Source organism: Chroicocephalus ridibundus, chromosome Z (assembly GCF_963924245.1).
Source record: "Chroicocephalus ridibundus chromosome Z, bChrRid1.1, whole genome shotgun sequence".
In the NCBI taxonomy this organism is placed as follows: domain Eukaryota; kingdom Metazoa; phylum Chordata; class Aves; order Charadriiformes; family Laridae; genus Chroicocephalus; species Chroicocephalus ridibundus.
In genome coordinates, this window is record NC_086316.1 from 34083005 (window position 1) to 34100941 (window position 17937).

Genomic DNA, 17937 nt, shown 5'->3' on the forward strand with positions numbered 1-17937 from the left:
CAGCGTTAAGGAACTATTCTATATACCTTATTCTCTGTCATTCACGCTCTCCTGTCCCCTCCTGGAAAAATCAGCATCTTGTGCACACCAGCTTCTGACTCAAGAATTCCCCTTTCAAACCTGAGGGGGGACTAAGACCACTGCTTTGGATAGCCCCAATAGACTCAGCTACTCAAACTTGCTTCCGTGTCACCTCATCCCGATCCTAGGGACCTTTACCCTTGCATCAGCACCATTGAGCCTGACTGCAGCCGGCGACATGTCTCCAGTTTGTGTTCCTCAGAGCAGGGCAGCCATTGACTCCATGGAAAAAGTTCAGCAGATGCCACAGAGATGAGGAGGGTGCTGGAGCACAGCATATCTGGAAAGAGGTGGAGAGAAAGTCCGTTGTTCAATCTGGAGACAAGAAGGGAAAGGACGAATCTTTTGGATATCTTCAACTTCCTTGGGGTGGAGAAACAGAAAGGAACAAGCCATACTCTTTTCAGAGTTGCAGAGGGACAGCACCAAAAACACTTGCCAGAGACGAACGGAGCCCTTTCTTCCCCAGAAGAATGCTTGACCCAGGAAGAGAGACTCAGAGAAGCCATGGGATCTCCACTTCTGTGGATCTTCCCAGCTCTGCTGGACAAGGCCTGCAGCAGCCTGATTCAGCTGGCACTCCTTTAAGATACGTGGGTGGCAATACGGCAAGTGGTGGACCACAGACCACTAGAGGTCCCTGGTGAATCAAATTATTCTACAATACTATCTCACAGTTTCCTGAACATTGTTTCAAATCTTCTCATTTTGCTGAAATATCCTTTGCAACATGTTAGCATTCCAGAGCTAAGAGTAGTACTTGGTGTGCTGGCTGCATCCTCACCTTGAAGGACAAATATAGGCAAAGGAGATAATTTGGTGTGAGGCTTCTTCACCCTGAAGCTGTAGTATTGGTGACAGCTAGCGTGGCCTCGGGTCACTAAATGTATTTCTACTGCCTGCCCTTCATCAAACTATGATCCCCAAATTTATCCTGATTTCACAAGGTAATGGTGGTTCAAAAAAGAGACTTTTAATTTGTCATGTTACAGCCATGAAAACAAGGTGGGATTCATCCAGGTATAAAGCTTTAAGAAAGCCTTATAGGAGGAAAGGGAGCCTGGGGCCTCTATAAGTAAACTTAGATGATGCCTTGGCTACTGGAAAGGAGTAAGAAAAGTTGAAGGTAGAAAATCTAGTAGCAGCACCAGGTACAAGCACGTAGACAGGGCTAATGGTCTACTCAAGGGAGAAAAGTAGATCAAGAAGATGTTTCTGAAGGTGTTACTTGAGAAAAAACGGCTTAGCAAGGAAAGTTGAAATCTAACATGGGTATATGTTTCAGTTTGTCAAAAAAGGGGAATATTATCAATTTGGCTTGCTCAGAACGTGAAGGTGCTTCAGAGAAAATCAGCACAGAGCTAAGGGATGTGTTTCCATTTACAGATAGCTCTTCTAAGAAATACTGCGTGGTTTACATCTACATATAGACTTCGGAATTATTTTCTGTTTCCTGTGTCTGAGCCTTGCGTCCCATGATTTGCCTTGGCTTCCTTAGTGTGCATGCTGAAAAAAATGAGCTGTGATGTTTTTCTAATGAGAAGCTGAAAATACAGCCTTTGTATTCCTCTAGTATACAGCTTCACAAATATGTCCATTGTTTCTGCTTTTCTGCCTGTTGCACTAGAAATACTGAAAAAAACCCAGTGTTGTAGTTGCAGAGCTGTACTTAGGAATCCAAGAGACCTCATACCTCAGCTGCAAATTTCTACATGGCTGGGACAGTCTTTCTATCTGTATTTTTGTTTTGTTATCCATTTGAAATATCTTCTTGCTCCATTTGGAGTGTACTTAGATTCCTTGAAGATCTGGCTTCTTCAGGAGCCACAACTGTACCGTTAACATCTCTTATCACTATAGCCTAAATATGATGCTGTACTGGTCACCATAGAAATACCCTGTCACTGTGAGTTTTTCATGCATTTCTCATCGTGCACAAACATTTCTCAATTTTCTTTTTTAAATCTGAACTGCAGTAAGCTAACCCACAAATGTCTTGGCATGATCACACTATTAATCACTGTCATTGCTTTGTAGGAGCCTGGCATCTTGATTTATCCCATGTTTGCAGTTTGCTCCTTGATACCGAGGCTAACTTGTGAGGACAGAAGAGAGTAAGATGGGACAGCCCCTTCCCTGCCCTCTTACTCTTGCCCACTCAGGGCTGCAAAAGCTTGTGGAAGTCTTATGCCACTGAAATGATTATACAGCCTGCAGATCCTCCCCCATGTGCTTGCAAATGCTGCACAGATGGAGCTGTGCTGTCAGTGGGGATTACATACTGGGGGAGAGTGGCGACGAACAAGAACCCCGTCAGTGTTTACACCCACTCACTGGAGGCTCATGGCGTGAATGGGAGGAAGAGAACATGGGGAAGAGCTGTGACATCCCACCTCTGGGCTGGGTCCTGTCCCAGACAGGGAAGCACAGTTTGAGAGGTTGTCTTCTCGCCACAGGCAGAGGAGTACCTCTGGAAACCCACAGTGGAAATGGACTTTTAGCACCTCTAGGAAGGCAATGAGTAGGGCTGAAAAGAATATTTTTAATGAGGGAAAGACAGTCAGGAAAAGAAGTCAAACCATGTGTGTTTTCTGCTGACACAGACTGTGACTTAGGACCCAAAAGGATCAGATCAGGTCAAAAGGAAGTAACTTCTGTCTTTCCCTACTGTTCCCTGCAGAGCTGTTTCTTTGTAGCTCCTATTTTCAGGGCACAGTAACTCCTGCATGCTGCACCACTCGAAGGCTACACATGCTACCAAATCAGGATGTGCCACAAATCTTTGTGAGAGAATGCGTCCTCCTCAAAGAAGAATCACGCACTGTTTTCCATTCCAGAGAGTTTCAGGGTTTTCAGCATCTGTCTGGTGTTAGATATGGGACTAATGAGGAGGAACTACTTTTAAGACCGCTTACTTAAATGTAGGTCTCTTAGCTCTTGCAGAATTTTTTTTTTGCTTTTTTTAACTATAGTTGAGCATTACATGTATTTCAGATAATATGGTAATTGAGCAGGCATTATTGGCCAATCAGGCTACTTTAACAAAGTGCTGGATGGCTGCTCAGTATGCAAATGCTATAACACACTGAAGTCTGGAAAGAGGAAAGCACCCATACGGGAACTGGATATTGTAGTTTGCAACAAATCTTTGCATTGCCCAGTGTTATATGAGCCAAGTTGAATCTTTAAATAAATGGGTATAGATTAACCATTAGAGATTTACCTTCAGTAATGGATTAAATTCTAACCTGCAGCACTCAACAGAATTCTCTTTGCCAGAGATTTGGGCTCCACAGTGGGACCTGTTCCCACCCTCGCCTGCACCCCACCAAAGTGAAAGGTCCTGCTGTAGGAATCTGCTGGGGGGCCCCATCTCTAAATGAAGAGGCCAGAACAGCTGTAGTCCTGTGCTTGGATGGTCCCAATAATGTCATACTCCATCCAACAGCCCATTGAGCAGACCGTGCACTTCAGGAGACTGGAGGTAAATGTGAAGATTTGACTCTTTACATATAATGGAAATTTCATTTAAATGTCTTAAGCATAGATTTAAGTCCAAAACTTTGTATTCACAAACCTGTTTAGGTTGACATTGCTGGCTGAACTTAATTTCACTGAGTGCTGGCTAAAGGAGCCATATAATTGGTGTTAGCCTTGTTAACTGCTCACCTTTCCCAAAGCCCTTTACTGTCAGCCTGTTTTCCCCCCAGGCTGAGAGAGAGGACTAACTCTCCAGAGAGATTTAAATGGTACTAATATGCTAGCATTTGAGGAACAAAGAAGGCAGAAAAATGTTAGGGGAAAATCCAGGGTTTCAAAGCAAGCTAGTACAACAGTTGGTATTTCAGCACTGCTTGCAGTTTTATTCAAGTGGCTTTAGCAATCTTTGTTCTCAGAGAGACACGGCACTCTTTCATTCAAGCCAAAAACTTTAGGGATCCAAAAATGGGTTTTAAGAATGGAAGTAGGTTGCTAACTTAATTTTGCTTCTCATAAAAATAATAAATTTTAAAGACCAAAATTTTTCAAAAGGGACTAAAGGTATCTATTTAAGAAACCAAAACTGGATGCCTGACTTTCAGAGTGAGTATGCAATACTTCCTGTATTGCACCTCTTTAAAACACCCCAAATCATTAGTCACTGGTGAATATCATTACCTTCAGGGTTCACAGAAGGGATGAATATGTTCCTGTCCATGACTGGGGACGTCAGCAGACTAAGATTCATTAATCAGCACTGCCTTTTCCTCAAGGACAATGACAGCACTTCTAAATTTCATCTGTAGTTTTCATAATGTGTGGGTGATTTGGCTGACTCATTGTTAATCAGTGGATGACTGCTATGTATGCCACAAAGCCATGATTCAGTTTTGCTCCTTTATGGCAATGCTTGATTGAAATAAATTGCACGTCTTACATTAAGCTTTAGTCTTCTCATTTTGATCCTTGTTTGCCTAAGAAACATGGCTTATGTAAACAGTCCCTCTCTCTTCTCTGCCTTCCCAAAATTGTTGTTTTCCTTTGCCAATCTCCAAAAATTCATCAATAAAGTAGTGACCTCAGTCTCTATTTCTCAGAAGGTTTGTGATAGCAGGTCAAGAGACACCATGCTACTGTAGCCCTCTCAAGACTAAGAGTTGCAATCCTTACTAACACTGGGTGGAAGAAGGGGTACGGGAGTCAGGGCTTCACTTTTCCTGTTACACCAAATGAGTATACATGCCAGCGGGAGGCAGATTCTCCTCCTGCACGTCTTCATGACCACTACAGAAGAGTTTTTAGACATGGAATTACAGATGTCCAGAGGAATTACTTTTTTCCACTCAGACAGTTGATTTATTTCTATTTTTGGTTTTGATGTCAATAGTTCTTCCAGATCCCAGTGTGCAGTTACAGAACAGGACAGATATTGCAGACATGAAAGGGACTAAGAGGAGGTGGTTAGTAGACTTTATCCAAGTCTTAGGATTCTCCAGTGTAAACTACTATTAAAAGGTTATCTTAGTCATAAGCCTGAAAGTATTGCAGGGCTTTGTACAGAGAGCTGGACAAAGGCTACCTGAATGCCCCAACTTGTCAATTCCTTAACTAAACCTGTTTAAAAGAAATCTGGAAAGGCTCAACCTAGAAATCCCTGGGCTTTACAGTTGTGGCTCTTAGAAGGTGGCCCACATGCTGAAATGTCCTTTCAAAATTGGATGTAAATTCACAGCTTTAACTGTACCTTAGTGCAGTGCACCTTGCTTGGAAAGTGAAAGAAAAAGCAATGCACTAGCATCAATTTGGAAATACAATCTAAATCCAACAAGACAGGTGGCTTTAGGTCATTGCACATAACCTTGTGCCACTGCTGTGTAACCTCCTGGGCTCAGTCACAGGTCACACACCAAACAGAAGGACGACTACAAATTTCATTTTGCCTACCAATACTTTCAAGCTGCATGCAAGAAAGGAGTGTGTTTGCGGTATGGATACCGGAAAGTGATATATGGGGAATCGTCTTTTATGTATAGATACTCCCTTTTCTGTAAAACTTAATTAAAAAACAAACTCAAACCTCATATGCTGTCTCCTCCGCTTTCTCTCTTCCTCCCTTTCCTCCCCTCCTACAGGCTTTAACAACAGTTTCTATTAACTCTTTGCCCTCTTCTCTGCAATATTATTCTCTCCCTTAATATTAATTTGTGCTTAATTTTACCTGCCTAGCTTGCCTAGTAGATCTCAGGGTGCACATCTCTCAGCCTCCCTTTGCTCCTCTTGCACAGCCTGTTGCCCTGCTCATGGCCATTGCTCCTCACTTCCTGCAGCCATGGGTCCATTAATTTGCCACTTCTCCACATTTCTGTCTCTCGGCCTTCTTGCAGTCCTTATTGTTTGTTCCTTCCCTCCTTCCTCTTTAGTCTTCTGTGGTTTTGCCCACTTCTTTCCTTCTGTCTTGTTCCCCATCAGCAGCTGAGTCTCCCATGCACTCTGACCTCTCTCCAGGTTTCCTCCCTTCTTTCTAGTTAGCAAGTGCTCCTTATCTCCCCACAGAGAAACCCAGACCCAACCTGTAGAGTTTTTCACTTGTATTGGGTTTATGTGACAAGGTTTCAGTAGCAGAAGGGCTGTAGGCATGGGCCTTTGTGAGGAGAGGCCAGGGCTGCTCTGTGCCAGACCCAGCAAAGGGCACAGCTGAGCCCCTCCACCGAGATGGTGGCATGTCGGGGCAGAAGAACTTAAGAAAGAGCAAAAGTGCCACAGAGGCAAAGAACAAAAGGAAAAAAAGAAAAGTGAGAAGCAGTCCTGTAGACAACAATGTCAGTGAAGGAGGTGGAGGAGGTGCTCCAGAAACTGGAGCCCATGGAGAAGGCCATAGTGTCTCCTATGGCCATAGACCATAGGCCAAGGTTGTCTCCTGGCAGCCCAGGGAGGACTACGGTGGGGCAGATATCCACCCTGCAGCCCATGGAGGACCCCACATTGCAGCAGGCAGAGATGCCTGAAGGAAGCTGCTACAGCCTGTGGAAAGTTCATGCCAGAGGAGGGTCCTGGCAGGAGCTGTGGCTTGTGGAGAGGACCCCATGCAGGAGCAGGTTTTCTGGCAGAAGCTGCACCCCATGGGGGACCCACACTGGAGCAGTCTGTTCCTGAAGGCCTGTACCCTGTGGAGAGGACCCACGTTGGAGCAGTTTGTGAAAGACTTTATTCCATGGGAGCAACCGTGTGCTGGAGCAGGGGAACAGTGTGCGGAGGAAGAAATGGCAGAGAGGAACCTCCATTCCCCTGCGTATCTGGGGTAAGAAGAGGTAGAGGAGTTGGGAGTGAAGGAGTGAAGTTGAGCCTGAGTAGAAGGGGTAGGGTGAGGAGAAAATGTTTTAGTCTTGTCTATGTTTCTCACCATCCTACTCTATTTCTAATTGGCAATAAATTCATATAATTTTCACCAAGTTGAGTCTGTTTTCCCTGTGGCAGTAACTAGCAAGCAAATTCTCTGCCCTTCTCTTGACCCATGAGCTTTTCCATTTCTTTTCTCACTGTGTCCTGTTGGTGTGAGGGACCAAGAGAGCAGCTGGATGGGAGCCTGGCAGCCAGCTGAGGTCAAACCGTCACATTGAGCATCTTCCTTTCCCCAGTTCCTTTAACTGGACCGTCAGCCCTGTGCACTCCTGTTTTTTCCTTCACCACAGCTGTCCTCCACACTTTCCTCAGCACTCTTCTCTCCTTTGTACCCAGCATTTTCTGGTACTTCACTGCTTGACTGCTGATTTGCCTGTTGGCTGTGGGACCCCATCACTGTCCCATTCTGACATGGCACTGCAACTCTAACCACATGGGTACGTCCACGCTGAGCCTCACTCCCACTGTTAATTCTCAGCCTAGCACACCCAGGAACCAGCTGCCTTCTAAAATCTGGTTCGAACTTCACCTTGGAGCCCGCTCTCCCTTCTTTGACGTAACAAACTTCCCCTACACTATCCCCATTCACTATAATTCCATGCTTACAGCTATTGCTTAGGTTCTTCCTGCTCCCCCAGGTAGTGGCTGCCTTCTTGTGCCCTTAGGCACTAACAGCCAAGCACAGAGGAAAAGGCATCACAGCAGCTTCCCCTAGACACTACAGAACATGATGTCTATGGGCAATCCTGCTTGATTCTGACTGTTTCGTAGCAAGCTGACACCACTCTGTGAAGACTATTTCATTCTCTCTTGACTAGGCTGGATTACCTTAGGGAAATGTATGAAAGTGTTAACCGCCTTCTGCCTTTCCAATACCACATATACATTCAGGAGTTCTTTAGCATCAGTGAAGCAAAAGACCTAGCTTTACCTCAGCCTCCTGGGCAACGAATACATCCACATTAGAAATTAGAATTAGCACATCCACATTAGAAATACGGGCAGTAATTCTCCTAGGTAAAGAGAAACTTGGTTTGCTCATCCCTGAAAATGAGCTTGCTGCTTTGAACTCCTGTCTATCAAGTACTACAAATACGTTAGCTTGGCTAGTCCTTTCAAGCCAATGCAGGACATAAGTATGACAAAGCATCAAGACTGATATATGCTGAAGTGAAATAGTGCATAAACTAACTTGCCCTGCTGGGAGGAGGGAGGACTCCTCATAGCATCTTTCCAGGTACAATGATGCTGACACCAGAAAAAGTGGCAACTGAGACTCTTGGAGGAAGGAGGGAAGGCTGATACAATGGAGGAGAACTGGGAAATTGTGTCTTGTTTGGAAAAGACATCACTTGAGATCTCTCTGAGCCCATAGGCGATTAAAGGTTTGTGCTACAATCCTCTGGCCAAGAATATTTCAAAAGCATTTTATGTTGAAGCAGATAACTTATCTAGCATCAGACCTGTGACCTAACATGTCCACTGACAATTGTGCTCCCATTCAAAAGGACCAGCAAGTGTCAACTCTGCACAACTGCTTTTGAGGCTGAAGCTGAAACATCCTTGAGGAACTGTTGGATACACTGTGTGTTGTTGCAGCGGCAAGCAGGACCTACCAAAGCTCTGGCTGCAACCAAAGTCTTAAATAAACCTAAATTTCCCTTGGTTTCCAGTCATTGTACATGTCCTGATGAAAACAGGGTGGTCTGCAAACCTCCTTCAAAGGAGGTTTTAAGCATGAGGAAAATAGGGAAGAGCTAGGAAGAAAGGAGAAATGTTTGAAATAAGCTTCTTGAGGAAGAGTAAATGTGGGATTGGTTTTAAGGTGTGTGTTAGTTAACAAGGGGCTTTGCCTGATTTACAACATTTTCTATTTGATTTCAGGGAGTAGACTGTAGGAAACTTGTCCATGACTTGGTTGTGGGACCTTATTTTCCCAGTGGTTCAGACAGAAAATGTACAACTGCTTAATGATTCTTGTTGCCTTGAGTAATGTATCTCTCTGCAGGGCTGACATGAGCAAGCAGACAGCATAGATGGTTCTGCCTAGGACAAGATTCTGCAAGGGGTGGCAAATATGGAGATGTCTGGGTATACGCAGATGAAACAGTGGCAAACCCTGCCTTCCAGCTGTCGACGCTGCTTCTGCACGAGAGGTGATTTCCCCCTTACCAAGGATGGCCGATTGACATGCCTCTTTCACTTCTGGTCTCCACTTACTAACTGTACTGACCTAAACTAAGAAGCTGTTCAGAAAGTGGGCAATGTGTACTGTTGGCATAGGTTGTGAATAGGTACCAAGGTTTAGTACCAGTAAAGCCCTTTGTTAGGAGAACAACAATTTTTTAAAAACTTTTGTGTGGTTATGCATAACATTGAGCCAGCCTTGTCTACTAGACACAGACAGAACTGGGGTTTTTTTGTTACGTATTTTAATGTCTGAAGTAATACTGCTAAATAAAGAGTTGGGCAGATATACAAAGGAGGTAAAATGGTAACAGCTTGAAAATCAGACTACTGTAACTAAACTGTATTTAATACTTTCAAAGCAACTTTTATTCTCTTTTTATCCTTCACTTTTGTTTAGTTTTCTTGGTCGATTAGGTGGTAGATGGGACGGTCAGTATATAGTATACCCTTGTGGTAGTCAGATGTTTTCTCTTTTCCTCTCATTCTTCATAGAGTGAAGCATTTTCTGACTTACAAAAAAAAATGGGATCCACTTTCTTCTTTGTGAAATGTTAAGCTGGTGTGATTTTTACCTCTTGCGTGAGCTCAGAAAAAAAATTAATTTCTGATGCTCTGGACAACCATTCTTCCTCTTAGAAGGGGCGATTATTCATTGCAATGTTTTGAAGGCATTACTGGAATCCTGACTCCTGCTTACCTCCCCGCCAACCCTGAAAAATTCCAAGGATGGTCTGACTCTGTGGCCCATGTTTTTTTAATCATGCTGAGTCCTAAAAATTTAAGTACTTTCAAAATGTTGCCTAGGACAAAAATGGCATGCTAGAGAGTGATGCTTGATTTGACTGGTAAGAGTTCAAGGTGGTAGCAACTATTTGTCCATATCACTGCTAGACGTAAGAATCCAGAATCCCTCTTTCGTCCTCTTTCTGTAGTTCACGGGTTCCCAAATTATGTTATATGTCTTAGTAGTGGTATGCAAGCCATTTCAGAGTAGTATTCTGCACCAACAGAATGCAGCCTTCTCCCTCATGCTGGCTTAGTAGTACCTCAGAAACGTTTGGAAACCTTTGATCAGACCAATGTGGTCTCTTCAGACAGGCTGAATTAAAGATCAATCACTCTTCCTCCTGCTTATCTAGTTGAGAGGTGGAGGCACAGAATCAAGAATCATAGAACGGTTAGAGATGGAAGGGACCTTAAAGATCATCTAGGACACCTCCCACTAGACCAGGCTGCTCAAAGCCCCATTCAACCTGGCCTTGAACACTTCCAGGGATGGGGCATCCACAGCTTCTCTGGGAAACCTGTTCCAGTGTCTCACCACTCTCACAGTAAAGAACTTCTTCCTAATAACTGATCTAAATCTACCCTCTTTCAGTTTAAAACCGTTACCCCTCGTCCTATTGCTACACTCCCTGACAGAGTCCCTCTCCACCTTTTCTGTCAGCTCCCTTTAAGTACTGGAAGGCTGCTCTAAGGTCTCCCCGGAGCCTTCTCTTCTCCAGGCTGAAAAATCCCAGCTCTCTCAGCCCGTCTTCACAGGAGAGGTGCTCCAGCCCTCTGATCATCTTCGTGGCCCTCCTCTGGACTTGCTCCAACAGTTCCACGTCCTTCTTATGTTGGGGCCCCAGAGCTGGACACAGTACTTCAGTGGGGTCTCACCAGAGCAGAGTAGAGGGCCAGAATCACCTCCCTTGGCCTTCCGGGCATGCTTCTTTTGATGCAGTCCACGCCACTTGGTGTCATTGGCAAACTCACTGAGGGTGCACTCAATCCCACCATCCACATCAGTAGAAGTAATGGAGCCAGAACGACAGAAGAAATCTGTGGAAACGCTGAGTTTTTTGAATAGGGTGTGTCTGACACTATTATAGTAAGGAGCAGAAATGGTTTGTGCTGATTGAGCCAATTTAACAAAAGAAAATTGGCTGGTTTGGTTTTAAAGTTGTGTTTTAAAAGACACTATTAAGAAACCTGAAACAAGTCGGTCGTTAGAAATGGAGAACCACTTAGCAGATCAAAAATGTAGTGAGAAGATATAACTGGAATTATATAATCAGTGGAACTCAGAAAGAGGGAAATAAAAAAATGTAGAAATAGAGGAGCACTGTACACATTAATCCCTCTACAGTGCAGTGATTCACTCTAGAGTAAGGGAAATTCCAGTGAGACTCGATCACAGTAAATGCGAAGCTAAAATTAGATGCTTGCAAAAGCAAATCAGGATGCAAGAATCAAACATAGCTGCTGTATATGCAGGAAGAGATGGAAAACTTGGTTGGGACCTGTGAGAGATTTCTCTGTAGGCTAACAGGTTAGAACTGATCACTGAAATTACCTCAGTCTCAGAAGTGAGGGCTATTGTCACCCTACAAAATATAGTTCCATATGATCGCTAAACCACTCCTGTCTTGGAAATCTACATAGAAACAACTTGTGGTTATACTAAGTTCACTTAAGGTGAAGTCCTGATGAAAGCCCTTTTGAAACAGGACAGCTTCCTTGGAGGTTGTGCTGGAAGCTAGATTACCAGAAGTAATCTACCCACCCCCAGGTAAAATCAACTGGAACAATAGACACATTTGTTTTCAGCCTGGCAGATGCTTGTTTAATCTCCTAGGGTAGAAATTACACATCATCCCTGCATCTGCACAATTGGATGCTGGAAAAATATAACCCCAAATGCCTCAAAACTTTCAGCTATCTCTGATGTGTCCTCCACAAATGCATTTAGACTAAACACATGCTACACCAGTCTTTCCTCTTAGCTCATATTTTCTACGCCTGTTTATCCTCATGCACTTTTTCTCATTTCTTTCTTCAAGTATGATACTTGACCAGTAGTACCAACAATATGGAAAAACTGTATCACTGACTTACAGGTCATACCCTTTTTACACACTGTGAAGTTAGGTTTACTTTTATTTTTTCTCAGCATAACATGGTATCTCCACCCCCAAGATAAAATGCTTATCTGTTGCTGTAGTCCTTTGAGTGTCCCTTTCCTGGGCCCCACAAGACCCTAACATTGAATCCACTGCATCAGTTCCATTTTCAGGACAATGGGCTCTTCTCACTGACTGAGGTACTTGACTGGTACTCGCTTCCTTCACTGCATGCAGCCAAGACACTCATTTGCTTTACAGACAGTTTCAGAGGCTCCTCAGGGGTCCTGAGGGGAGGCCCTGCCCAAAAACCAGACAGGTAGGATCAACACTCCCATATTAGTCACTTGTATGGACCTGTTCTCCCTCCCTCTCTCCCTTCCTTTCTTCTTGTCTGACATAATTGCAGGAACTTTGTTGACCAAAAAAGGATACATATTCAATCACTCAGGAGATTCTCAGATGACATTACCGCTGATGTTCTGCCTGCTCCTTCATTTGTAACTATTCATTCCAGCTCAAGAGCGCTGGTCTGAGCTGTCCTCATGGTGTTCCGTTCTGTGAAGCAAGTGTTTTAAAAGGGAGAACTAGATACCTGAATATGCCTCTAATCTCATACCCTTCTTAGACAATGCAACTCTTTTAAGAACCAACACCTGAAATCTGTCGGGATCCATAGAAATGTTAGTGGTCACTGAACAAGAAGTGACTGGTAACTGTACCTCACTGTATAAATATACAGTGTACATGGCACAATTTGTGTAGAGGAATATTTCTCTATCTCAATATGTATAGGACGGGAAAAAAGCCAAATCTTAAATATAAGGTGATATGCTTGAGTTGGAAGACAAATGAACCTCCTTCTTTCCTTGAATAATCTCTATCAAATAAAATCTGTCTGCTGAAAAAAAACCTGTCTGATTTTACCCCAGAAAAAAAATGGCAAAAAATCAGTAAAGCTCTACCATAGGTTGGTTTTGGTCAGCAGTGGATGGCCAATATCCAACTTACAATGTCTACTTCTCCCTGTTTGGAGGATCCAGAGCCAGTACTGATCATATACAGAAAACTACCTGGGGTAGCAGGTGGACCATGAATTACAGACTGTCCTATAACCAGTATTGTGACTTGCAAAACATGTGAGGGTTGAAGGTATGCATGAGACAACACAGCAGCAGACAGATGTGAGCAGGGTGGATACATACAGCTGCAACCACTTGGTTAACATGGTTTCTAAGCCTGTCACGTTTATGCACTAGTCTCACAGCAGCCTGTTGGTAAAAGAAGCCAGGAACCTGAAGAGATGTAAGCCAAGCACACCTTGTGCAAAATGTGCCTTGGCCCATCACAATGAATAGGTCGCATTCTGCCAAGTTTCATTGTAGTGTCATTGCATCTTGCACCTCAGTTTCACACCAAAGCTGCAACTCAGATACAGAGAAAAAAATCCCCAAGGGAAAGGACATCATATATTGCATTCTAATAACCTGGAGCCTGTCTGCTTAAAAAACCTTTGTTGCTGCAATTTAGTAGCAGCACATGCTGGTAATTCAAGAACTATTTTTTTGAGCCTTTTTCCCAAATGTCCATCACTTCCTCCTGTAGTTTGCTCCTCTTCCCAGTATTTAGTTCTGGTTTTCCATTGCTGCTTTTTGATTTTGTACAGGTGGTCTGTGAGTGTATCTGAAACTGTATTGCTGGAATTTAAGTGGTGACGTTAGTGGTTTCTGCACGTGTAGGCAACCAAAAATCTCACCAGTGTTCTGTATATATTCAGTCTGGTATGTTAGCAGCCAAATGGTAACTGATGGTCATAAAGAAATGCATCAGTTAGGAAGGTGACTTCCTCCTCAGCTTTCATGCAGTAACTACAGCCTATAGTGAAAGGGACAACACACTGACTTGCAGAATGCAGTAGGTTGCTGACAGCTTTCCTCTTACTGGATCAAGCTCCAAGTTCTGAGAATGGAACATCACAGATGCAGAACTCCTGGGAACTGAGCGTGTGTTTTTGTTTTGCTTCTCCCTGTCGTCCCCTGCCCCCGGTGTAAATCTCATCATTTAACAATAAGGATCCGGCTGAGGCTTTTTAAAGAAATCTAAGAACTCTTGAAGAAATCTAAGCTGTGTTTATGTAAGTAGTTAGTGGTAACAATCAGATATTTATTTCCCAAGTCACTAAATCCCTCTCTGTTTCCACTTTTCTATCTAATGCTCATCTTTGAAGCGGTAAGAGGTCTTCTGGTGAGGAAGAATACATAACCAGAAGTTTCTAATTGCTATTTAACAGTTTCTGGCATGCTCTGCCAACAGCCTTAATCTCTCACTTACCAGTGGGAATATTTGTAAGCCTACACTTACATTAAGTGGCTAGTATTTGCTAAAGTAGTGCGTTTCATCTTTTCCAAATGATTGCTGAATCAGTTTGTTTTGTACAGTTGAGTGGATTTGGCTAGAGGGCTTAGTGAACCTGATTTATTTAAGTTTGACACTAGAGAGAAAATGAGGGATTTTTTTGCCGTGGGAAATGGAGGAATTAGAAAGCCAAGTAATAGTGAGGATTGAAGAGCTCAGATGGGTTGAAATAATGGAGGATATAGTTAAATACCTGTCTCTTGGGTTTAAATCTCTCTGGGTTTTATGGTACCCTTCAATCATAAAAAAATGCTGCAGCTCAGAACATGGATAAAACTGTTCAGCTAGAGGCTGAGGCAGCGTGCTTTGTCAATTCTATATCAGGGACAAGAGGAAGAAAGATATTAACTCCCCAAAACCCAAAGATTAAAGATCATTGAAATAAATAGACTGCTTTACAAACGAAGGAGGTTGCACAGCAGTCACGGAGTTAAAAATTGTTATAGATTATGCTTAAATTAATTAATACTTCAGAATGTTTCTGAATTTGTGGGACAGTGAACTTCCAAGTTGCCTCTGATTTACAGCTCCCTAGCATAAGATTTGTATGAGACTATACTCCCTTGTTTACCATAGTGTTCCTGGGAGACTGTGGGTCCCAAGTCAGATTTGTGTCAACAAACTGCTTCTCTGGGTTTGTACACACTAAAGCAAAGCATCTAGATGGTGAAAGCAGATCATCTTACAGGTGCTCTCCTGAAGGAAGGCAAGATGCCTGTCTGTCTTGGAAAGAAATGGCTGGTCTTTTGAAGAGGAAGAAAGGTCTGTTGGGGTAGATAACTGGGAAAGTTATGGCAAAGAAACACAAAAGTCTGGAAGCCCAAAACCTAGGATGCAAAATGAGGTGAAAAGCGGTTAGTTAGTCAAGAGAAGACTGACTGGCGGTTATGTCAGGTATGTCACAAGAATTTGCAAAGCTAGGAACTGTTTTGTCTACTAAAATCATGGCAGAAAGAGCAAGGTTAGACACGAGGAAATACTTTCTAACAGTCAGACCAACAAAGCAATGCTAGGTTGTCAAACCTATTTGAAAACCTCGGAGGACAGACACTGTATGTCTTCACAGCTCAACTGTCAGAAGCTTACACAGTACACAGTACAGATAGCCCTTGGCAGATCAAATCACCCTTCATTTGATGAGGTCCTACCTCATCTTCCTAGCAAATGGTTGGGGAAAGGGGGGGGAAGTCAGCTTCTCAGGTTAGCATCGCTGGTAAAGCATATGAAGGGGACTTATTGGTTGTACCAGAAAGGCAGCTCAGCAAACATTTCATACGGAGCCATCTGGAGCTGCATGACATGGCGGGCACTGGCTACCTGAAATGTACCTTTCATCTGCTTCAGCAGATGTTCTTTATGTTCTTTAGTCAGTTTCATCCAGGTTGATGGGCCTGTTGCCTATGCAGCTGTGTCTTTGGGAGATGCTAAATCATATCTCCTCCTGTAACAGACCTCTAGGGCTTTGCTTTTAAATAAGAGGATTAGCAGACTACATCTCTGAAGCCAGAATTTACTTGTGGTAAAAGTGACATTCAGAAGAAAGATTCCCAGTGGTTTCTGAGCAAGAATGAAGTTATCATTCAGTCATTAGGATGTTCATGCAGAACCTACAATGTAAGAATGGCAGACACTGATCTTGTGATAAGTAGAGGAAGCAAGACAGCCTGCTCTATCTGATCCTCCTTTGAGCAGGGAGGCTGTCATGGGTGATCTCCAGAGGTCCCTTCCAAGCTCATCCATTCTGCAATAGTATCATAAAATGCTGTGCACCATTGCTGTTGCATTACTAATCTGTTCATTAGCAGAAGAATGGAGGCTTATGCGGCTGGAAACACCACAGTCAGAAATGTCAGTGGTGTCTTCACAAGATTTTAAAATACTTGATTCCATTCCCAAAATATCATGACTGATTTAATGCTGGAACGACACTTGTATATAATTTAGTTGTTATTAAAACACTTGAAGCATAGTTACATTGTCTAAGCATTTCTCTAAAGCTACATGGTCTACAAGTTTGTAAAATATTCTTGTATGAACAGAAACTTGTGTCTTGCACCTCCAGGAACCAAACTTTAAATTAAATGCATGCTAACTTTACAAAAGTTGGTGATGAGCAAAGTTTTATACTCTTGATGCAAAGGTTCAGTGTAGGATAATGCAATATAATGCAGGCCTGTAATATACATGCATTTGAGGGGTTGGCAGTACACGTGTGTGTGGAGATATCCACAAAAGAAACCTGATAGCGTGAAAGGAAAAGGTGTAAAAAAGGAGATGTCAAAATACAAGTTTTGCACATATATCTATGTATATCTATACTTATATAAATATATGTATTGGGTGTTCATCATGAAGTCATGATTTTGTGCTGCTAATGCCCAAATCTTTTAGATACTTCGTGTAAGAACAGGTTACTTAAATAATAAGTGCATGGTACATTCATCTAGAAGACAAAAGCTGGTGAATGTTTGGGTTCTTTGGTTTTAGGCTACAAGTTGTTTGGAGCCCAGTTCTGAGATCTTTGATTACTACTACAGTGTTCTCTTGCTGCCTGCCATTTGAACCTGAATGAAGAAATCTACGTGAATACACTGCTGACTGAAGATTTATGTCTAGGAAAGACTGAGTGTTAAAGGTAGTGATTAGAAATGCTCCCAGTTTTCAGCTGCAACTATCAGGTAAATATCTGTACCCAGAGTGGCAGTAATTGGTAAGGGCCTGTTGGGAACTAATAGCAGCCAGGTGAAGCATGGAAAAAGCAGCAAACAGTTCACTAACAAAGTTTAGTCACCCAGATCAGCCTGCTCATACATTGTCTAAAAGGCAATGTTGTTCCTGAGCAGTTTGAGAAAGTTGCTCTGTCTTCCCAGGAAAATTCAGCCATTTTAGATACTCTTTCTTCTGTTAGCCTAAATTTTCCTGGATGATTTTGATTTCTCTGATTGACAATTAACCTCAGAATTACAGAAATATTTAGATGGGAAGGGACATCCAGAGGTCTCTAGTACAACCTCTTCCTTAAAGCAGGGCTTTGTCTAGCCTGCTCTTGAAAACGTCCAAAGACGCACAATGCACAGCCTCTCTGGGAAACCCCTTTCAAAGATTAACTATCCTCACAGTGATCTTTTTTTTTTTTCCCCTTTCTGTCCCATCAGAATCTCCCCTGATTCACTTTACAACCATTGTCTTTCATTCTCCTGCCATTTGCCCCACTAAAGAATCTGGCTCCACTTTTTGTAGGGGACCTCCTTGTAAGCGTTGAAGGCTGCTATTTCGTCTCCCTGAAGCCATGTTTTCTCCAGGCTGAACTATTCCAGTTCCCTCAGCTTCTCCTTGCAGGACATGTTCTCCAGACTCTACCATCCTGGTGGCCCCTACCGGACTCAATCAAGCTTATCAGTCAGTTCCCTCAGCTTCTCCTTGCAGGACATGTTCTCCAGACCCACTATGATTCTGGTGACCTCTGTTGGGTTTAAGTTTGTCAGTA